Source organism: Hevea brasiliensis, chromosome 13 (genome assembly GCF_030052815.1).
Source record: "Hevea brasiliensis isolate MT/VB/25A 57/8 chromosome 13, ASM3005281v1, whole genome shotgun sequence".
Lineage (NCBI taxonomy): Eukaryota > Viridiplantae > Streptophyta > Magnoliopsida > Malpighiales > Euphorbiaceae > Hevea > Hevea brasiliensis.
The window spans coordinates 88,719,381-88,728,385 of NC_079505.1; the positions used below are offsets into that span (position 1 = coordinate 88,719,381).

Below are 9,005 nucleotides of genomic sequence, written 5' to 3' on the forward strand. Positions count from 1 at the left end.
AAACTCCATGTGCTTGTTATATGCATCACTTGTTAGTAGTATGCCCTAGAGCATATCATTTAGTATGTATCTTGTACATATTTTTATTAATAAAAGGCATTTCCACTTTTCCATTTACATAATATATTTATGTGTAATAGAAAAGGTCCATTGATATTTTGTTAGAAATTCTATTCTTAAGTTGTTAAGAATATGAGTGACAGTATTTCTAGTACAAAGTATCATAAATAGGTTCACAATCGAGGATACTTCATAATAAGGACATGACTTATCCAAAAAGATTGTATTCATGTTTGTTACCAAGTTATTTATATGTGATATAAATAAGATGGAATGGTGAGTCTCATGCCATATAGCAAACATGATAGGCACTTATAAATGATAAGTAGGCCGAACCAGTGACACTTATGACAAGCACATGGAGTTTACTCTTGTCAATGTATTGTCATAAACCATATCAGTGCATATAATCTTTAGACCTGAGATAGCACAGTTATCTTGTATATAGGTGATTTGAGTTTGATACTGCTTTCATACTTGTACTATGTATGGGTATATGGGCATGTGTTGGCTCCTACTAGTTATATATGGAGGTAGGTGTTGATCAGGATGGAATCTGTTCCTCTAAGTAAATAGAGATAAAATCCTATGTTCATTTAATTATTCTTGATGTTTCATGTTCCTGGCCAGGACAGATAGATTTATTCATAAAAGAGTTTCTGATGAGAAAATCTTTTTAATCAAGAACTGGAATTAAAAGAGAACATAATATTCATAGCAAATGGAGTTTGACATAATCCATGACTCCAGCTTAAGTTGGGATTTTGTAACAGAGAGATTTCAGTGCATGGTAACATATGATTATGGGTTCATTTAAGGTAAACCTTATTACTAATTGGGTAGCCATGGCATGCTATGCTAGGTGTTAATCATGGTTTATGAGGTGCATAAAATGATTTAGAGAAATCATTTATGGTAAGAAAGAGTTCTGATGATATTAAGAGTTGATATCATGTCTCATTGTCAATTAGTGATGAGCCTAGTAAGTCACACACATACACAAGTTATCACCTAATTAAATATGATTTAATTAATTAATTAAAGAGTTTAATTGATTAATTAAATAGGTTTGGTTTGCAATTAGATTGTAAAGTCCCTAGCATGACTTGAAACCAAATCTAGATTATTGGATGTGTAGTATAAGTTAAATTTATATTTAAAGTGTTTAAATATGAATTTAATTAATGAGAAATTAATTAATAGAGATTAATTAATTAATTTATATTTGATATAAATTGATTAGAATAAGAGAAATAATTATTTTGGGTTGAGAACTCAAAATTAAGATACAGGGGCATTTTGGTCATTTCACAGTGTGACGCGTGGCACCATGAGATGGTGACACATGGGATTACACATAAGCTTGCCAAATGTTTTTAATCATGTAAGATGATTAATATTAAGATTAAATATAGGTTTTACATTTGGCACAATGTGATTGAGTCACTTAAACCTAGAGCTAATCAAAGGGTGACATGTGGCAAGGGTTTAATGTGTTAACCTAGCTATATAAGTGTTGTTATGAAAAAAAAAAGCAACCAGCAGCCACTCCTCCTTTGTCACGCCATTTTGAGGCTCTCCATCTATTCTTCTTCATCTCTCATCAATTCAAAGAGATTAGCCATCAATCTTTTGAATTAAAATACTAGAAATCATTTCTAGTGTCTTGTTTACATCTCTAATCTTTTAAAAGGCAGAACTTGAATTTTTAATTAATAGAAAAGCTTTAGAAGTTGTTCAAGGGCTTCCATAGGTGTTCTTGGTGTGGACAAGCTAGAGGGACAACATCTGGTGTCCTGAAGACGAATCTCAAAGGCGCAGACACGCTGCAGTGCATCAAGAGATTAGTGTAATTGTTCTTGATTTAATCTAGGGTTCTAAAATTAATATGATTAATTTTAAAATCTTAAATGGCAAATACAGATCCAAAAACATATTAAAAGAGTTTTAATATGTTGTTTATCATTGAAATCAAATAGATAAAAATAAATCTTGTATGGTGCATATGACCCTAGGTGAAAAATTTTGAATTCAATGGTATAAACTTGTGTTTTTCACACTTCCGTTCCTTCATCACTGGTTTGGCCTACTTATCATGTATAAGTGACTATCATGTTTGTTATATGGCATGAGACTCACCATTCCATCTTATTTATATCTCATATAAATACCTTAGAAACAAACATGATTACAATCTTTCTGGATAAGTCATATCCTTATTGTGAAGTATCCTCGATTGTGAACCAATTTATGATACTTTGTGCTAGAAATACTGTCACTCATATTCTTAACAACTTAAGAATAGAATTTCTAATAAAATATCAATGGACCTTTTCTATTACACATTAATACATTATGTAAATGAAAAAGTAAAATTGCCTTTTATTAATAAAATATATACTAGATACACACTAAATGATATGCTCTAGAGTATACTACTAACATTAGAAATGGTGTTTAATGTGTAGACATCAATTAGAAATTGATTAGTATACCTAATGTGATAAGTGTTGTGTAAATCTTGAAATGGAGCTAGGGTTTGATATAAAAATTAGGAATTTAATGATATGTTGATAAATTGTTGATGTTGAGACCAATTATGGACTAATTGAAGTGCATGGAATGTGAATTATGGATGGTAGTAGTGTGGGAAAGTGGTATTGGGAGTGTTCTTCTTGTGCAGGGAATTCTAGACCTATGAGTCTAGTGTGTTTAAATGAATGTAAGTAGAGCTGGACAGCTCCAATTGGTGTGAAGCCAATTAGAGATGAAATTTAAGACCTTAAACCACATTTTTTTATGAAGGAAACCTGCTCAGAAAACTAACCTAGGATGACCTAAAAATTGACCAAATCTGGGTAACTAATTCTGGATCTAGTAAAAGTAACTAAATGAACAGTATTTGTGCATTTGGCCATAACTCAGTGTCGAAATGTCCAATTGACCTGAATTTTATATCAATGGAAAGATTAGATAATTTAGAATAACTTTCATAAAGAACTCCAACTTAGATTTGATAAACCCATTTTATATAGATGTTTTAGGGTAGTTTTGCATCCATTTTGCCTTTATAGTTTAGTAATTTTATGCTTTTAATGCTTATTTTAGTTAATTTGTTAATTTTAATTTCATTATATTTGATTTTTGGAATTTTAATGTTTTTGATAGGTTTTAATAAGGTTTAAAGGCAAAAAGGTCCATATAGAAGAAATTCAAAGTAATTTGGAAGCTTAAAGTAGTGTGAAAAATGAAGAAAATTCACTTAAAGGAGAAGACCGGCTGAGACTTTCAAGGGCCTCAACATGCCCCGCGTTGAGGGTTATGTGAAGATAAGAGTTAACCAGCAGAAATCCACATGAGGCATGTAAATTCACACCGGGTCATGTAAATAGAAATTTCGGGACAAAACACGCCGAAAGTTTCATGGACTTTAACATATCCCGTGTGGCGGGTCGTGTAAACAGAGATTTTAGAGTATAACACACCGAAAGTTTTAGGGACTCCCACATGCCCCGTGTAGCTAGTTGTGCAAAATCTAAAAGCTCCTCCTCCGAATCAACATGAGGCATGTGGAAAATAACTTAAATCAATATGAGGCATGTGGGATGGCGTTGGCAGATTTGCTGACATGGAAAAATGTTCTCTTTTCACACCTTTTGTCTTTATCCCTTTAGAGTCTATTTTTAGGGCAAACCTTGAGGAGATATATAAGCATCATATTCTCATTTTTACCATAAGGAGAAAGAGAAAAATCAAAATAGAAAGGAAAGAGAGAATCACGCCATTTTTTTTTTTGGAGGAAGAACACCTACAGAGTGACGTTTTTCAGCTTCCATTTTCAGAGATTTGGATCTTCTTCTTCTGGGTTCTTTCATTTTTAGTTTTATTTTCATATTTTCTTGCTCTATTTCATATTTTCTACTTGCAAATACAAGCATGAGTGAGTAGATACTTAAGATTTCAGAGTTCGGTATAATGATTTAAGTTTTATTTGTGGATTTGGACTAGTTTTAATCAGATTTTAGTATATATAAGCTTTGATTCTTATCTTGTGTGCTTATTTACATACCCATTGTTGGTACCCTTTGGGTTTTGTTCTTAATCTTAGATTGAAGAACCGAGAGATGAAAATATATGATAGATAATCAAGATAATGAACTTAATCATATAGTGTTAGAAATAAACTAGTGGGTGAAGAGGAATTTCAAGTTGATAAAAATGCTTAAAGGGTTTTGGGTAATTAAACATCGCATGAGAATGGGGTGTAGTTTCCTTTAAAAAACTCTTTAGTTTGCTTGAAAGAGAAATTAAAGGAAATCGGAATCAACTTCCTTCAAACTTGTATTTCCCTTAATCTTGGCCTTGCCTATCCAAATCCCAATGAAATTTACTACATGAACCTCAACTCTGGAATCAATTTTTACCATTAATTAATTAAATCTTTTGTTACTTGCTAAAATTTTAGTAAATTAGTATAGTGCTTAGAATTTTAATTGCTTAATTTATTATAATTTCCTTATTTTTCCCAATTTAATTTGATGCATCTTTTACTCTATTTTTGGCACAAATTATCGATAGCCTAAATAATCATAATTTTTATAGTTTGGTACTCAAACAACAAATATCTGTGGGATGATATCTTTTCTTTACTACTTGAACAACCCATATACTTGCGGAGTACGCAAACAAGTTTTTAGCTGTAACGATCGGGCTCCCACCACTAGAGGAATTGTCCGCTTTGGCCATAAGCCTCATGATTTTGTCCCATAGGTGAAATGGAGAACTTCCCAGGAGGTCACCCATCCTAGGATTTCTCTCAAGCGAGCACTCTTAACCCTGGAGTTCTTCCAACTCTCCAAGCCATTCCACCAAAAGGCACCTCTAATGATTAGTTCCACCATTTTATATATCATTACTTTTTGAACTCAAGACCATCACTGTGCTTTACCGATGTAGGATTTGCCTAAGGAACCTTTCTCGCCCTCCTTTCGGGACTCAGCGTCCTCGCTGAGGTTTGCCCCACCATCACCCAAGAGGACACGCGAGCTGCTCTGATACCAATTGTAACGATCGGGCTCCCACCACTAGAGGAATTGTCCGCTTTGGCCATAAGGCTCACAGTTTTGTCCCATAGGTGGAATGGAGAACTTCCCAGCAGGTCACCCATCCTTGGATTTCTCTCAAGCGAGCACGCTTAACCCTGGAGTTCTTCCAACTTTCCAAGCCATTCCACCAAAAAGCGTCTCTAATGATTAGTTCCACCATTTTATATATCATTACTTTTTGAACGCAAGACCATCTTCGTGCTTTGCCGATGTGAGATTTGCCTAAGGGACCTAACCCATAATTAATTAATTAACTTTTAAAAGTTTAATTATGTAATGCATGAGCACACATATTTGCTTACCTCTAAAATTAAAATGAATTTGAATATAACTTATGACAGAAGCTCATAAGAAACTTGGCACATGAGGTGAGCAATCGATGAGTAAATAGTATTGGTTAAAGTGCTGTATAACCATCATTCAGGCCAAGAAGCTACTTGGGAGCGTGAAGAGGACATGAGGAGACAGCACTCACAGCTGTTCAGAGACTGATACCAGGTAAAATTTTGAGATAAAATTTATTTTAAGGAGGGAAGAATTGTAACACCCCTATTTGCATAGCCTGGTATATTTTACTGTTCCGGTGACCCGTATCGGTCCAGACAATTAAGGGGGTTAGAACTATGTCTAAGACACCTAGATAAGCCTTAAACGTAAATAATAAGTAATTGTCAAATAGTTAAGTATAAAGAAGAAAAACAAAGCGAACAAATCCTCTAGTGGTTGGAGCTCGATCGTTACACACTGGATATTTGATAGATCTATCAGCTAGTTGCAAAGAAATGGTGGTGGGCTTCAAATCTCCTACCTTCAGCTTTTCACAAATGGAGAGTGGCATCAAACTTACACTAGCTCCAAGATCACACAATGCCTTTTCAATACTTGTCTCTCCAATGTGACATGGAATAGAGAAACTTTCTGGATCTTTAAGCTTAGAGGGAAGCTTATTCTGCAATATAGCACTGCATTCTTCAGTAAGTGCAACAGTTTCATAATCCTCCAATTTTTTCTTGTTTAACAAAATTTTCTTTAGGAACTTAGTATATGAGGGCATTTGAGAAATTGCATCTGTAAATGGAATGTTGATGTATAACTTCTTCAAAACTTCCAAAAATTTCCCAAACTGCTTATCTAGCTTTGCTTTCTGAAACCTCTAAGGATATGGCAATGGTGGCTTGTATGGTGGTGGAGGCACATACTTTTCCTCTTCTTCTTTTTCAACTTCCTTCTTCTTGTTTGCTTCCTTATTAACTTCATCATGATTCGAGGTGAATTCATTCTTGTCTTCATCTTCTTTCTCCTTTTCCTCTTCTATCTCATCTTTCTCTTTTTCTCCCATAATTTTCCCACTCCTTAGGATCATTGCGTTGCAATGTTCTTTAGGATTCTTTGGTTGACTTAGAAGTTTCTCTTGTGCTTTGCTAGAAGAACTTTCTTATTGAGCTATTTGGTTTTCCAACATCCTATTATGAGTGGCAAGCTGGTCTATCCTTGAAGTTAATTGTTGAATCATTTCTCCTTATTTTTGTTGAGCAGTTAAGAAAATCTCCATCATAGACTTAAAAATTGAATCTTGGTCTGAAGACTGAACTGGTGGTTGTGGAATAGGTGCATTTTGATTCCTTTGTGGTGGAAATCCAGGTGGTACTCTGTTTTGCTGAAAATTCTACTATTGTTGCTAAAAATTAGGAGGTTGTTGATAATTCTGTTGCTGCCCTCGTCGACCTTCCCAAGAAAAGTTAGGGTGGTTCCTCCATGCTGGATTATATGTAGCAAAAAAAGGATTACCAACTGGTTTCTGATTGTAATTCCCAACAAAATCAACTTACTCATTTCCAAACTCTTGCCCATAAGAAGGAAAATCATTGATGCAATGCATATTTCTATTGCCAACATCTTTTGTATGACTAAATCCTCCAATTGATGAGTCAACCTTCATGCTTAAATTATCCATTTTTCTCGTCAAAGCATCAAATTTGGCATTGAACATACTCATGGCTAATTCATATACACCAGTTGGTGGCTTCTTCATTTCATTTTCTTCACAGCTCCATTGATAATTATTGTAAGCAATTTTATCCAATGTTGAATAAGCTTCATCTTCTGACTTTTCCATAAGATCACCTCCTGAAGATGCATCAATTATACTTCTAATTGCTGGAGAAACACCATTGTAGAAATGTTGAACTAGCATCCATTTAGGGATTCCATGATGTGGACATCTCATTTGAAGATCCTTATGTCTCTCCCAAGCTTCATAGAGACTCTCATAATCCCTTGGTCTGAAAGAAGTTAATTCATTTCTCAATTTTGCAATCTTGCTAGGAGGAAAGTATTGAGCCAAGAAAGCTTGTGACAACTCATCCCAAGAAGTTATTGAACCCGAAGGTAAGGAATGCAACCACTCCCTAGCACGATCCTTCGAAGAAAAAGGAAATAATCTCAATCGGATGGCATCATCTGACACTCCATTTATCTTCAGTATGTCACTAATTTCAAGAAAATGTGTAAGGTGCACATGTGGACTCTCAATAGGACCTCCCCCAAACTGTGATTATTGAACCATTTGACAGAGTGAGGGCTTCAACTCAAAGTTGTTTGCTTCCACTCTAGGCCTTGTAATACTCGGTCTAAAATCTTTAAAATTAGGAAAAGCATGATCCTTAATTGATCGGTTGTTGTTGTTTTCCATAGTTTCTATCACTTGTTGCTCTTTATGTTGCTCTTGCTGTCTTTGAATTCTGAGTTCAGCTTTTCTTCTTTTAGACTCTGCTCTTAAAGCTTTAGCTATCTTTTCAATCTCAAGATTAAAAATTAAATCAATTTTTGCACTTTTTGTTCTTCTCATATAAAAGATATGTACCTGAAAAACCAAAATAAGAAAATCTCAAAGTAAAATGATAAAGAAGAGAAACTAAAATAAAAAATAAAATGCCCAAATTAACTAAACAATCAATTGTCTAATATCAAACAAAACAAATCCCGAACAACAATGTCAATGTAACACCCCTATTTATATAGCCTGGTATATTTTACTGTTTCAGTGACCGGTATTTGTTCGGACAATTAAGGGGATTAGAACCACGTCTAATATACCTAGATAAGCCTTAAACGCAAATAATTAGTAATTTCCAAATAGTTAAGTATAAAGAAGAAAAACAAAGCGGACAATTCTTCTAGTGGTTAGAGCCCGATCCTTTCAAAGTGGGAATTTTGGAGAATGTGCCATTGAAGGTGGGAAAATTTTTTTATTCTTGTGGATTTTGTGGTTCTAGAGATGGAGGAGAATGTAAGAACACCCATTATACTTGGAAGACCATTTTTAGCTACTGCAGGAGCTAATATAGATGTGAAGAATGGGAAATTAAAGTTGAAGGTAGGAGAAGAGGAAATAGAATTCAATCTATTCCAAGATTCCAAGGAATCAGCTGTGGTAAATTCTTGCTATAGGGTGGATGTTGTAGAAAATGATATTGGAATGGAGGATATTAAGTTGGAGGGAAGTCAAATTACTCTTCATTCTCAGTGTAATCAGCATACAGTGCAAAAGAAAAAGTCTCCTTTGCCACTTCCTTTTTATAAGAATGATACTCTAAGAGTAAAACTTAAGGCTCCATCTAAACAACTTAAAGTAGAAGGTTCATCTCAAGTTTGTAAGAGTAATTTGCAAGGTGTGGTTGGGATTCTAAACAAAGCAACAGGTACTTCATAGTCAATGGGAAAAAGTTGAAGTACAAATTTATTGCATCACCTGTTGAGAAGGGAGGCAACACTTTCCAATTCCAATCACCATGAACTGAAAAGGGGTCAAGCTAATGACCTTAAATTAGCACTTCTTGG

General features: G+C 34.3%; 1 non-coding gene across 1 annotated transcript; it reads left to right on the forward strand.

The window, feature by feature from the left end:
• Nucleotides 1–7,369: 7,369 nt before the first annotated feature.
• Nucleotides 7,370–7,476, forward strand: LOC131172456 (small nucleolar RNA R71). Its single transcript, XR_009142933.1, has one exon. It is a non-coding gene; the product is annotated as a small nucleolar RNA R71 (small nucleolar RNA).
• Nucleotides 7,477–9,005: the final 1,529 nt, after the last annotated feature.